The sequence below is a fragment of the Engystomops pustulosus genome, chromosome 1, assembly GCF_040894005.1.
Source record: "Engystomops pustulosus chromosome 1, aEngPut4.maternal, whole genome shotgun sequence".
Classification (NCBI taxonomy): domain Eukaryota; kingdom Metazoa; phylum Chordata; class Amphibia; order Anura; family Leptodactylidae; genus Engystomops; species Engystomops pustulosus.
In genome coordinates, this window is record NC_092411.1 from 82,587,449 (window position 1) to 82,601,451 (window position 14,003).

Here is a 14,003-nt window from a genome sequence, read left to right on the forward strand (position 1 = left end):
GACCGCAGCCTCAGTATTACCAGCATATCCCGTGTTACGTGTGACCGCAGCCTCAGTATTACCAGCATACCCTGCGTTACATGTGACCGCAGCCTCAGTATTACCAGCATACCCCGTGTTACATGTGACTGCAGCCTCAGTATTACCAGCATACCCTGCGTTACATGTGACTAGAGCCTCAGTATTACCAGCATACCCTGCGTTACGTGTGACCGCAGCCTCAGTATTACCAGCATACCCTGCGTTACGTGTGACCGCAGCCTCAGTATTACCAGCGTACCCTGCGTTACATGTGACTGCAGCCTCAGTATTACCAGCATACCCTGCGTTACATGTGACTAGAGCCTCAGTATTACCAGTATACCCCGCGTTACGTGTGACTGCAGCCTCAGTATTACCAGCATACCCTGCGTTACGTGTGACCGCAGCCTCAGTATTACCAGCATACCCTGCGTTACGTGTGACCGCAGCCTCAGTATTACCAGCATCCCCCTCGTTACATGTGACCGCAGCCTCAGTATTACCAGCATACCCCTCGTTACATGTGACCGCAGCCCCAGTATTACCAGCAGACCCCACGCAATGAAAAAGCAACCAAAATGCAACGTGTGAACTCGCCCTGAGGCTGCGTTCACACATTACGTTTTTTTGGTTGCAGAAAATTAAAGTTTGTCTACTGAATGGCAAAAAGACATGCATTAAAATGGAAGAGGAACAGATCGTCTTTCCTAAGCTTTAAAAACGCAACCAAAAACGCAATGTGTGAACATGGCCATAGACTGCATTCACACCTTGCATTTGCAGCACGTTCAGAAACACAATGAAAATATACATGGGGGTGGCTCGCACGTATCCATTAAGCAGCTGGTGGGCCCCCAGAATTAATTTCACTGGTGGGCCCTTGGCACCCCAGTCCGACCCTGGAAAGGAGACAAAATAAATAAAAAGAAGTGACATGGAAGGCATTGGACATGAAAAGTAAAGAAAAAGTAGAGTAATGTGATATAACAGCCCATGATATCTCCTAAATTGTCACCAAAAATTACATATCCAATGTCACCCTCTACCTTGTGTATTGCCTGGTCATATGCTGTGTGTGCTGACCCAAACAACCATTAGAGGGCAGCAAAAGTGATACTAAAAACATTACTCCTGCTGCTTTATTTAAAAACTGTAACTGTATATAGTTTCCCTAGTATCTGTCTACTCTCACCTAGTTTACTAATAATGTTATATGGCAGCATAAGGAGTTCACCGTTAACTGAACATAAATAAATAAAAGGAAGCAATTTAGGAGGCATTGGACATGGCAACATAAGTGAAAAAGTAGGGTAATGTGATATTAACAGCTCATGATGTCTGCTTGTCACCAAGTTAAACTAAAATTCAAAGGCACTATGAGGGGGAGCTGCTCCCTGGGGGAACACAGTATGAAGGGGCACAACCAAGGGGGGTATCAATATGAGGGGAGCCTGAATATGAGGGAAGCACAATGTGATTGGGAAATGGGCGGCATTAAACTGTGTTAAGGTGGAGTAAGTGGTAGGGTAAACAGTGTGATTCAACGTTATGCCACAACTTCATAGCTCCCTACCGCCCCGGTTTTGCCGGGACAGTCCCGTTTTTCTTACCTCTGCTCCGCATCACGGGCAGCTGTCAGATTGTCATGGATTTTCCCTCCAGGTCCTGCATGTCCCCCATAGTAAATACTTTCAAAGCCTGAACTCATAGTACTGAATGGCTTCTACAGACATCGGGCAGGGAATCCTTTTGAGCACGTCATCAGGTTCAGATCTCTATCCATGTATGGTCACATCTCCTAGGGTTCCCCAGATCAGACATCGGGCAGGGAATCATTTTGAGAGATGTGTCGGGTTAACAGTGAGCAGGGACCACGTTATCAGGTTCAGCATCTCTCCATATATGGTCTCCTAGGGCTTCCCCAGACACAAGCTCTTTATTAACAGTAATTAAATAAATTTTTGCCCAGTCTGGGATTCGAACCCAAAACCCTCTGCATTAGAGATAGGAGTCTCTACCAACTGAGCTATGAGCGCAGTGATTGTCTAGCTTGGGATTTTTGGTAACTAAGAACTGTTATCTGCTACTGTTACACTGTGACACAGAGTTAATGCACTGATATATAGAGAGAGATCTTCTCAGAGATTATTATTGTCATTATTGAGACAATTATTATTATTATTATACATTTTATTATTTTTATTATTATGGAGACGATTATTAATAATAGTAAAAATAATAATAATCATCTCCATAATAATAAGATTAATAATAATAATAATAATAATAATAATTGTCTCAATAATTACAATAATAATCTCTGAGAAGATCCCTCTCTATATACCAAGGCATTCTGTGTCACAGTGTAACAGTAGCAGTTACCAGCTCTTAGTTACCAAAAATCCTCAGCTAGATAAGCACTGGGCTCAGAGGATAGAGGTGCTAGGATAGAGGTGCTGTGTCATTATGGCACATGGATTCTGCCGGTTCTAGGTTTGAATCCCTAGTAGGTTAAAAAAAATGATTATTGAGAAGATGATTATGATAATATGGTTATTTTGTCCCTCTTTCCCTTTCACAAGTGTTGGGAGGTATGCACAACTTTTGTCCCTCTTTCACCACTTCAAAGGTTGGGAGGTATGCATACGGATATAGCATAGTTCTACTACTCCTTATGAACTGGTGGTTTAATGTTCTAAATAACCCTGTATGACACTGTATGAGTCCTATGTGCCTCGAAAGACTCAGATCTATAAATGCAGAGAGCACGATCTAGCAGGCTTTGACTAAAGGCATCCATGGGGTCCTTTATCGGACCTCAGGGTTGCCATAGCAATGATCGGCACCTCCATGCTCTGCTTAGGTCAGATTATACCCCAGGATATAAAGTGGCCTAGGCCATTTTATGTCCCCATCAGTAACAGCGTGATTTATACAAGAAAATATATATAAATATATATTTTATTCAGGATTCACCTCTGATAAGTTAAGTGAGAAACCTAACTGACTACAAACACATAACCATCACTGTTAGGCTGTGTTCCAACATGAAGGTTTTCTGATGCAGTTTTGTAAGTAGGTATAGATCCTAATGAGTGAGAACATACAATGGAGATGCTGCTACTTCTCTTATTTTTACTCCACTCCATGTTTGGACATCAAAAACCGCTTTCTTTCAAAAACCCATTTTTATCTCGACATTCACATTTCATTTATCTGCCATATATATAAATTTCTGCAATTACATTTTATAAAGAAGATACCCATGTGTGAAGATAATTTCCCATAAATTTCATCATTTTGTCCTTTAGAAACAAGATGGTTGTCCTTGGATACAACAATTTTCGTAACTGTTATGTAAACATTGCGTACACATTAAAGCTTATTTACTAAGGGTCCCGTGGCCACATTTCCGTTGGGCTTTTCGGAAGCCGGCTTTCAGGCGACACAAATAGGGGGGCAGGTCATCGGACGATGCAGGATATTAGGTGCGCACTCGTAGTGAATCGCGGCACAATCCACATTCGTCGGACATTCCGGATCGGGGATCGCAAAATGGACAGGGAAGTAAATGTGCCCCATTATGTTACCGAATGCATTTAAATCATTTCATGTTAACACTGTTTAAATGAAACGTGTGAATGCAGCCAAACATCCCATTCACATGGTGTGTACGTAAACTTGGTATATACTGTACATAATGTGCAACTTGCATATAAGTAAACACTTCAATTATCACGTTGATGTAAACACATAGCACACATAGCGCTCACATTGGGGCTCATTTATTAAGGGTCCGAACGCCGCACTTTTCGTCGGGTTTCCCGAATATTTCTCTTTTGCCCTGGATTGCCCCAGGGTTTTGGCGCACGACTTGCATGCACTCACATGCACCAGGAAGAAGCAGGTGAACTACGGCGGACCTCGACGCAGAAGCGACACATGCAGGAACTCGGATGCGCGATCTTAGTGAATCGCTCCAGACCCAAAGCCTCGTCGGACAACGCACCGCTGGATCGCGAAGGGACCGGGTAAGTAAATTTGCCCCATTGTGTCTAGGTAAATGTGGTGTAATAATGTTCAAAATGCATTTACATAAATGTAATATCTAATGGCATACCTCCCAAACGTCCCGGATTCAGCAGGACAGTCCAGTTTTTTGGGCTCTGTCCCACTGTCAAGGGCTGCAGAGAGATTGTCCTGGGTTCCCCCTGTCTCCCCCAGTTTGTTCCAAGTCCTGGGGACAAGGAGGAGGCGGGATCAGCCCCTGCTACCTCCTTACATGATGTCAGCACGAGTCATGTGAGCCCCCGGCTGGCCCCACCCTCTCCGCAAGTCAGTCGGAGCACGGGAGAGGAGAGAGTGACTGCGGGGGAACAAGGGAAGGTAAGAAACAGGATTTTTATGTTTAATACCAGAGGGCAGGGGGCCACATGAATAGGAGGAGGATAGAGGACAGGAGGAGGATAGAGAACAGGAAGAGGATAGAAAACAATGGGGTTGCTGGAGGACAGGGGGAGGCTGGAGGTGGAGGAAGATGGAGTACAGGAGGCGTATACAGGACAGGAGGCGTATAGAGGACAGGAGGAGGCTGGAGGACAGGAGGAGGGTAGAGGACAGGAGTAAGATAGAGGACAGGGGAAGGAGAATGGAAGACAGGAGGCTCCTGGAGGACAGGAGGAGGAGGCTGGAGGACAGTAGGAGGATAGAGGACAGGAGGAGGAAGCTCAGGGACAGGGGGCTGCTGGAGGACAGGAGGAGGCTGGAGGACAGGAGGACGAGGCTGGACGACAGTAGGAGGATATAGTACAGGAGGAGGAGAAGGCTGGTGTACAGGAGGAGGCTGGATGAGGAGGAGGCTAGCGGACAGGAGGAGGAGGATAGAGGACAGGAAGAGGCTGGAGGACAGAAGGCTACTGGTAGAGGAGGCTAGAGGACAGGAGGAGACTGGAGGACAGGAGTCTACAGGAGTTTTTTATTACAATTTTTTTTAACTTTTTTATATTTTTACTTTTACTATTTTTCAGACTCCCTAGGGTACTCCCTAGTATGGCAGTATATGGGGATTTTCCTCCTCATTTATTACAATGTGCTGATAGCACATTGTAATGAATGGGTTAAAACGAGACAGTCTTCGTAAGACCTGAGGCTGTCATCGGGGAGGGGTGATCGTCGCCATGACAGCCTCAGGTCTTCCAAAGACTGTCTCATTTTAACCCATTCATTACAATGTGCTATCAGCACATTGTAATGAATGAGGAAGAAACTCCCCATTTACTGCCATACTGTAGTATGGCAGTATATGATAGGATCAATCAGACAACCTAGGGTTAAAGTACCCTAGTGAGTCTGAAAAATAGTAAAAGTAAAAATAAAAAACAGTTAAAAAAAATAATAATAAAAAAAACTAAAAATTCTAATCACCCTCCTTTCCCTAGAACTGATATAAATATTAATAAATAGTAAACATGGATACATTAGGTATCGCCGCATCCGAAAGAGCCCAATCTATCAAAATACAATAACAGTTTTTCCCGTTTAGCCATGCGTTTAGCCATGTAATGGAAAATAGCGCCCAAATTTGAAAATGGCGCTTTACTGCCATTTTGAAAAATATTACAAATTCTATAAAAAGTAATCAGAAGGTCGTACAGCTCTAAAAATTCTAGCATTGAAAACGTCATCAAAAGTCGCAAAAATGACACCACCCACAGCTCATACACCAAAGTATGAAAAAGTTATTAGCGCCAGAAGATCTAAAAAAAAAAAAAATTTTGTACAGGAGGTTTTAATTTGTGTAAATGTATGAAAACATTATAAAACCTATACAAGTTTGGTATCCCTGTGATCATACCAACCCAAAGAATAAAGTAGACCTGTCATTTGGGGTGCACAGTGAAAGATGTAAAATCCAAGCCCACAAGAAAGCGGTGCAAATGCATTTTATCACCAATTTCATTGCATTTGGAATTTTTTTCCAGCTTCCCAGTACACGGCATGGAATATGTTATGGGTTTATCATGAGGGTCATTCACTGCTTGACCAGTTGCCCTCCTAACTGTTAACTAGTAATCATTACACTGTGAAAATGGAGAGTGCTAGATTGAACACAATGCTCAGCAATGATTCACCATAGACCAAGGCTTCATTTGCAAGAAAAGAAAATAAAACACTACAATAATGAGTACAGTCAATTAATAATGCTGAGAATAAAGAGAACATACTCTACTGAATGAATGCCCTGCATAATGTCCTGACTATGAACCATTATAAGATCTAGTGAAACATTGAAGTCAAAGCTTTTGTCCCAGAACCGCATTGATCAAGAGTAAGCACTATGGCCCACATTTATTAGTTTTCTGTATATTTTAGAATTTTTTTTTTGTATTTTTTTGGTATAATTTAGGGTTTTTTTATGGCTAAAAATATCCATATTTGTGTACTCAAACATGTGAGTTACGATCCCCCACATTTATACACTCATATATACACAAACCATTTATATACTTATATACATACACATATAGTTCATGCGCACACATTTATGAACAGATATAAACACTTTTAATACAATGTATACAGTACAGACCCAAAACACACCTTCTCATTCAAAGAGTTTTCTGTATTTTCCTGACTAAAAATTGTAGATTCCCACTGAAGCCATCAAAACTATGGAATTATATGTTTAACAAATACCTTTTGCTTTGATTACTGCTTTGTACACTCTTGGCATTCTTTTGATGAGCTTCAAGAGGTAGTCACTTGAAATGGTCTTCCAACAGTCTTGAAGGAGTTCCCAGTGATGCTTAGCTTGTTGGCCCTTTTGCCTTCACTCTGCAGTCAAGTTCACCACAAACCATCTCCATTGGCAGGCCCGGCGCCAGAACCCTGCTTACCCAGGAAAGTGCTGGGACCCAAGGGTGCTGAAGGAAGCCGAAAAAAAAAATTGGCTTTCGGATCAATTGTACCAGTGCCGATTTAAGACACCACTCAGCGCCTCAATACACAACAGGCTTGTTGGTCCCTCGCTTCAACTTCCAGATCCATTTCCGTCCAGCAGAGAAGAATGTCAAAGCCAATGCCCTCTCTCGTGACTCTGATATTATTGGGGACAAACCAGTTCCTTGACATACTGTTCCTCCTGGAAGGCTTGTTGTTGCCGCTCCTGCGGATCTACGGAAAATTCCTCCCAGCAAGACCTATCATGGGGTGCAGAGATCTGTCGCTCCCGTCACTTGTTTCTACTGGTGGCCAGGTCTGGTCAAGGATGTACGAGACTTTGTGAGTTCCTGTGCTTCTTGCTCCCAAAATAAGTCATGTCTCAAGCCAGCAGCTCTGCTCCTGCCACTGCCTGTTCCTAGCTGCCTGTGGACTCACATGGCCATGGACTTTATTACGGATCTTGCGTTTTCTTCCGGTAATACAATCATCTGGGTGGTCACAGACAGTTTCTCTAAAATGTCTTACTTCCTTCCTCTACCTGGTCTGCCGTCAGCTCTTCGTCTTGCCAGCTTGTTCTCATCTTATGGCTTCATGGACTTCCTCAGGACAGTGGGGCAGATTTTTCAAGCTGTCTGAAAGTCAGAATATTTCTAGTTGCCCATGGCAACCAATCACAGCTTCCCTTTAAAATATTCCTGAGCACTAGTAAAATGAAAGTTGAGCTGTGATTGGTTGCCATGGGCAACTAGAAATATTTTGACTTTCAGACAGCTTGATAAATCTGCCCCATTGTCTCGGACTGAGGGGACCAGTTTGTTTCCAGGTCTTGGTGTTCCTTGTGCAACCAACTTCAAGTAAGGCCGGACTTCTCCTCTACCCAGTGGCGTAACTTGAGTCCTCTAGGCCCCAGGGAAATATTCCCAACACCCCCCCCCCCCACTATGCATAAAAACATTGAAACATACTCACACATTTCAGTTTTTTATAGTGCCACACTGGAGGGTGTTTTTTCGCAGCCTGTCAGCAGCTCATCATTTGCAAGCCAATAGAAAGTAATGGGGCAGTGTGGTAGCCTATGAAACAATGGCTGAATTTCAAAAAGTACCAAAAAGTGTTTGTGTACATGAGGCCTTAGGTTGTGTCCTCTGTTTTAAGTTAAAGGGGGTATCAGAGTTTAAGAAATAATTTAGAAAAAATGTAAAAAAATAAATGTGTATTTACTTCCTGCGGCTCTCCTGATGTCCCTCACTGCAGTCCGTCTAATATGTGCCCCGGTTTGTTTACAGGGGCACACAGGGAGCTTCCGGTCAGCCTTAAAATGCTGAGAGATAGGGACGATTGGGAGTGGACGGCCTACCTCCCGGGCCAGAAGCTCCATGCGCGCGACTTCTGTGCCCTGTAAAAAAATGGGCACGGATCAGACGGAGCGCGGCGCGTGACATCAGCAGCGCTGGAAAAGGTAGGTGCATATTTCTTTTTTTTTAAGAGTCACAGGACCACCACAGCAGCAAACAGTAACAGTGTTCCCCATAGTAGCCAAGTCATAGTAGCCAGGTCACAGACAATATTCTCCCCCCCCCCCCCTATGACCATCAGTAATATCCCTCCCACCAGTACAGGCAATCCCCTACTTAAGGACACCTGACTTACAGACGACCCCTAGTTGAAGACGGACCACTCTGCTCACTGTGACCTCTGGTGAAGCTCTCTGAATGCTTTACTATAGTCCCAGACTGCACTGATCAGCTGTAAAGTGTCTGTAATGAAGCTTTATTGAAAATTCTTGGTCCCATTACAGCAAAAAAATTTGAAACTCCAATTGTCACTAGAGCTACAATTATAAAATATACAGTTTAGACTTACATACAAATTCAACTTAAGAACAAACCTATGGACCCTATCTAATATGTAACCTGGGGACAGCCTGTAGTCATATCCTGCCCCCCCACCATCAGTCATTAGTAATATCCTGCCCCCACCAGTAGCCATTAGTAATAGCTTCCCCCCACCAGTAGCCGTTAGTAATAGCCTCCCCCCACCAACAGCCATTAGTAATAGCCTGCCCCCCACCAGTAGCCAGTAGTAATATCATGCCCCTCACCAGTAGCCATTAGTAATATCCTGCCTGATGACGCGTCTGCCAGGTCAAGTGCCGGGTCATAGACCTCAGCAGACCCGGCAAAGGCAGACGCGTCATTAAACCTGCGTCAGCCTGGGTGATGGGTGAGATTGGTGGGGAGGGGGTCCATTCTCATTTTGAATTGTGACAACTGTGGGCCCCCCTGGATCCAGCGCACGTTCTAGATCAGTACGGGTCAGATGCAGCGCACGGGTCAGGTGCAGGCCTCTGACTGACAATGTGCCCGGTCTCAGTCATACCTCTGCAACCGTGATAGTTATGCCTCTGCCTCCACCTATCATCCACAGTCAAGCAGACAGGATGACTGGTCCACCCTGTTACTTTGGGCAGAATTCTCCTATAATTCCCTGGACTCCATTCTTTATTGTCTATGGACGACTCCCACCTCTTCCTCTTTCTGTGCCTTCTGATGTTCCTGCCGTGGAAGACTTGGTACAAGATCTGAAGCCCATCTGGGAGCGGACTCGGCAGTCTCTACTTTGGGCATCTGCCCGCATCAACACCCAGGCTGACAAGAAATGCAGGCCTCCTCCAGTCTTCTCTCTGGGTGATAAAGTGTGGCTGTCCTCCAGATATGTCCGTCTGAAAATTCCCAGCTACAAACTCAGTCCTTGTTTCCTGGGTCCATTTGAGGTGCATAAGCGCATTAACCCTGTGGTTTACAAGCTCCGCCTTCCTCCCACCATGTGCATCCTTCCACGTCTCCCTTTAAAGCCAGTCATCCTGAATTCCTTCTCCCGAAAAGTAGCTCCTCCTTCTCCTGAGGCTGATTCGACCAATGTCTTTGAAGTAAAGGAGGTTCTGGACATGAAGACGGTGAGAAGGATATGTTTTTTTCTTATCGACTGGAGAGGATTCAGACTGAAGACAATATTCTGGACTGTGGTGTTCTTCAAAGGGGGGGGGGGTCTCAGGGCGCAGGCGCACCCATGAGAAAGCTTCCTATTGTGATTCCTGTGTAGTATCCGTTGTGACTGTCTGCTACATTGGTGACCTTGATTCTCTGCCACCTCCCTTGACCTTCAGCTACGTTTCCAACTCTGATCCTGTGTCACCTGTCCTGACCTTCTGCCTAACCACGAAACTGACTCTGCTTGCCGATTCTGTACCTTGCCTTGGCCATCACTGCGGGCAAATCGCACCTGATGGTATTCTGCCTCAGCAAGTCCAACTGGAGGGATTGCACAAAGGGTGTTTGTATATGAAATGTCCGGGAGTTACTGCAGGTCCCACTGCCGTCATGTGGTAATGCTTGATGAAGCCAGGTGGTCAGACAAGGGTCAATACAGCATGTCTGGCCACTGCTGCCAAAATATGAGGTGGTCGTATCCGAGAAAGCCATCTCGTTTCTAAGGAACAACATGTCTACATTTATGAGAAATTATCTTCACACAGGAACATTTTTTTAATAACATTCAATTGAAGAAATGTTTACATATGGCAAATGAATAAATTAAATGTAAATGTCCAGATGGGAATACCCCTTTAATGCTTGCACTTTATGTATGTGGTCAGCTTGGTTCAGGTTTTATCTATAAAGCAAGCTTGGTTCGGGTATGTATCTGCCGCATATATACTCGAGTATAAGACAAAAAATGTGCTGAAAACCCCAACTCGGCTTATACTCGAGAAAAAAAACCAAAAAGTGTACTCACCTCCTGACGCCCCCGGCAGGTCTTCTTCCATAAATTGCGGGCCGGCATTGGCTCCATGCCCCTGCACGGTCTGTTGCAGGCATCTTGACATCAGCACCTGTGACGGACCGCGCGGGGACATGGAGCCGATGCTGGGGCTGCGATGGATAGAAGAGGACCTGCCAGGGGGACCTCATAAGGTGAATACACTTTTTGTTTTTTTTCCTACAGGCATTATATTGGGGGCAGGGGCTGGAAGGCTATGTACTACAGGGGGAAGGCTAGCTATACACTACAGGGGGCTGGCAGGCTATATACTAGGGGGCTGGCAGGCTATATACTAGGGGGCTGGCTGGCTATATACTACAGGAGGCTGGCAAGCTATATACTACAGGGGGCTGGCAGGCTACATACTAGGGGGCTGGCAGGCTATATACTACAGGGGGCTGGCAGGCTATATACTACAGGGGGCTAGATGGCTAAATACTGCAGGGGGCTGGAAGGCTATATACCAGGGCTCTGGCAGGCTATATACTACAGGGGGCTGGCAGGCTATACACTACAGGCGGCTGGCAGGCTATACACTACAGGCGGCTGGCAGGCTATACACTACAGGCGGTTGGCGGGCTATACACTACAGGGGGCTGGCAGGCAATATACTATAGGGGCAGGCAGGCTCTATACTACAGGGGCTGGCAGACTATATCCTACAGGGGGATGGCAGGCTATATCCTACAGGGGGCTGGCAGGCTATATCCTATAGGGGTCCGGCAGGCTATATACTGGGGGGGGGGGGCTGTCAATAGGTGTTTCTAGTTTTTTGTGTTTAACTTAGGAGTCTCGGCATATACTTGCATCGGCTTCTGCTCAAGTATATACGGTAAGTAGCAGACGTGGTCTAATACTGTATCTATGTAGTAAGCTAGGTTCTAGATTTTTTTTAAAAAGCAAACTTGGATTTGATTCTGTATATAAGTTGTAAGTTTGATTCTGGCACTGTATCTATGTACTGAGTTTGGATCTGGGACTGTATCTCTGTAGAAGGCTCAATGGCGGATCTTGGGAGGGGGCAAAGCCCGCTCATATCGGAGCCCTTTATGAAGATCCGCCATCAGTCTTAAAAAAAAAAACTATACTCACCTTCCGTCTTCTGCTCTTCTGTCATAGAGAAGACAGAGCTGCGGGCCAGGAGAAGCAGCCAGAAGGTGAGTATAGCTTTTTTGTTAAAGAGAGCCCGGCTGTGAACATAACAGTAATGATGGAAAGAGCATCTTGAGCGGACATTTCATTAATAGGGGGCATCTGAGGCGGACATTTCATTAAAGAGGGCATCAGGAGTAGACATTTCATTAAAGAGGGCATCAGGAGTAGACATTTCATTAAAGGGGGCATCAGGAGTGGACATTTCATTAAAGGGGGCATCAGGAGTGGACATTTCATTAAAGGGGGACCCTGCCAGTGGACATTTCAGTAAAGGGGGCTCTGCTGTGGACATTTTAGTAAAGGGGGACTCTACTGTGGACATTTCAGTAAAGGGGACCATGCTGGTGGACATTTCAGTAAAGGCATACTCTGCTGTGGACATTTCAGTAAAGAGGGACTCTGCTGAAGAACATTTTATTAATGAGTAGCGGCTGGATTTCCTACCCTAGAGGTTGTCCTCCAGTAAATAACTTTTACTTACTTACTTTTACTTTTATAAACATTACAAGATGAGGGATATAGCGTAGTATTTAAGTGCTAACACATGTTGGTTTAGATTGGATGTAAAATGTATGCTAGCTTAATGCTCCATTTCTAGATTCCTCATAGATTCCTTCCTGCTCAGTGTCAGGCGCAGAATGGGTTTGTGGACCCTCTGGACCACTGCGGGAGATGGTACTAGCCGACACATGGGACCGCAGTCTAAGTAGCACCTGCTCTTCCCGCAAAGCGGGATGGTCTTGCTGTGGTTGGGTGCCACCAGGTCGTTCCACAGGTGCGACTAGCCCAAGGTGGCAGCCAAGGTAGTAATGCAGAAAACAGTCTGTGCCCTGAAAGGAACCTTGGACCTCACAGCAGGAACACGGGAGCAGGCACACGGAACAGGAATGCTGGAACAGGAACACAGGAACCGGAACACAGAGGAACACTGGAAATACAGGAACATGGAGGAATACTGGAAACGCAGGAACACAGGAGGGCTTTCACTTCACAATGAATGGCTGAAGATCCGTCAGGGAATGATAGGAGCTGCCGAATTATATAGCAGACCTGGAAGTGGCCAGCACCAATCACCAGGACACTGGCCCTTTAAATCCTAGAGAGCGCGAGCGCCCTAGAGAGCGGGAATGCACGTGGCCCAGTCCAATGGGAAGCAGGCTTGTGGTGGCCCAAAAGCCGCACCAAAGAGAGAGGCATGAGTGTTCCCGCAATCCGAGACATGGATCGTGGGGCACTCATTACAGTTACCCCTCCACCCCCCTTAGGGCCATCTCTCTTCTTCGGCCTCCTCTTCTTCTGGAGAGCAGGTCCAACATTCCTCTTGATGGGAGGTAGCTGCCGAGGAACTGGCTCCTTACCAGTAGTGTCTGAAGAGGATAGGAAAGGTGGCGGTGAAGAAATGCAGCGTGAGTGGCATCCTGATCCCCAACTCAGGACCTCCCCAGTCTTCCAGTTGAGGACTGGACAGTGAAGTTGCAGCCATGAGAGACCCAGGAAAAGAGATGAGGTGGAACATGGTAGAACATAGAAGAATTGTCTTTCTTTGTGATGAGTTCCAACCTGGAGAAGAACTGGCTTAGTGTGGTACCGGACCAGATCAGACAAGATTTGTCCATCGACAGACGATATGGAGAAGGGATTCTTGAGAGGAACCACCGGAACGCGATGCCGGGAGACCAGAGCGGCGAGCCAAGCGAGGTAGTGGGGGTAGCGGAACCTGTGGTTGCTTGTGAGGCAGTTCACTGGCACACGGGTGATAAGACCACTCAGAGTAGCTGGCACATCATGGGCAGCCAGCCAGTGAGGCTTTAATCTGTGGTGACAGTCCTTTTTTGAAAGGCCATGTTGAAGCGCGGAGGCAACCTAGCCTAGAAGTTCCCCTTGAGCAGCAATCTGTTGAGAATTCCGGGCGACAATGCTACAAAGATCAGTGCATTCCGGAGGTGACTCCTTGGCGGGTCTGTGGACTCTCTGGACTCTCTGGACTACCATGGGCTAGTCGCACCTGTGGAACGACCTGGTGGCACCCCGCCAAAGCAAGACCAACCCACTTTGCGGCAGGC

General features: G+C 45.9%; 1 long non-coding RNA gene across 1 annotated transcript in view; it reads left to right on the forward strand.

Moving 5' to 3' along the window:
- The window catches only part of LOC140077007 (uncharacterized), a 30,603-nt gene that overhangs the window by 715 nt on the left and 15,885 nt on the right, over nt 1–14,003 (forward strand). The window lies entirely within an intron of this gene.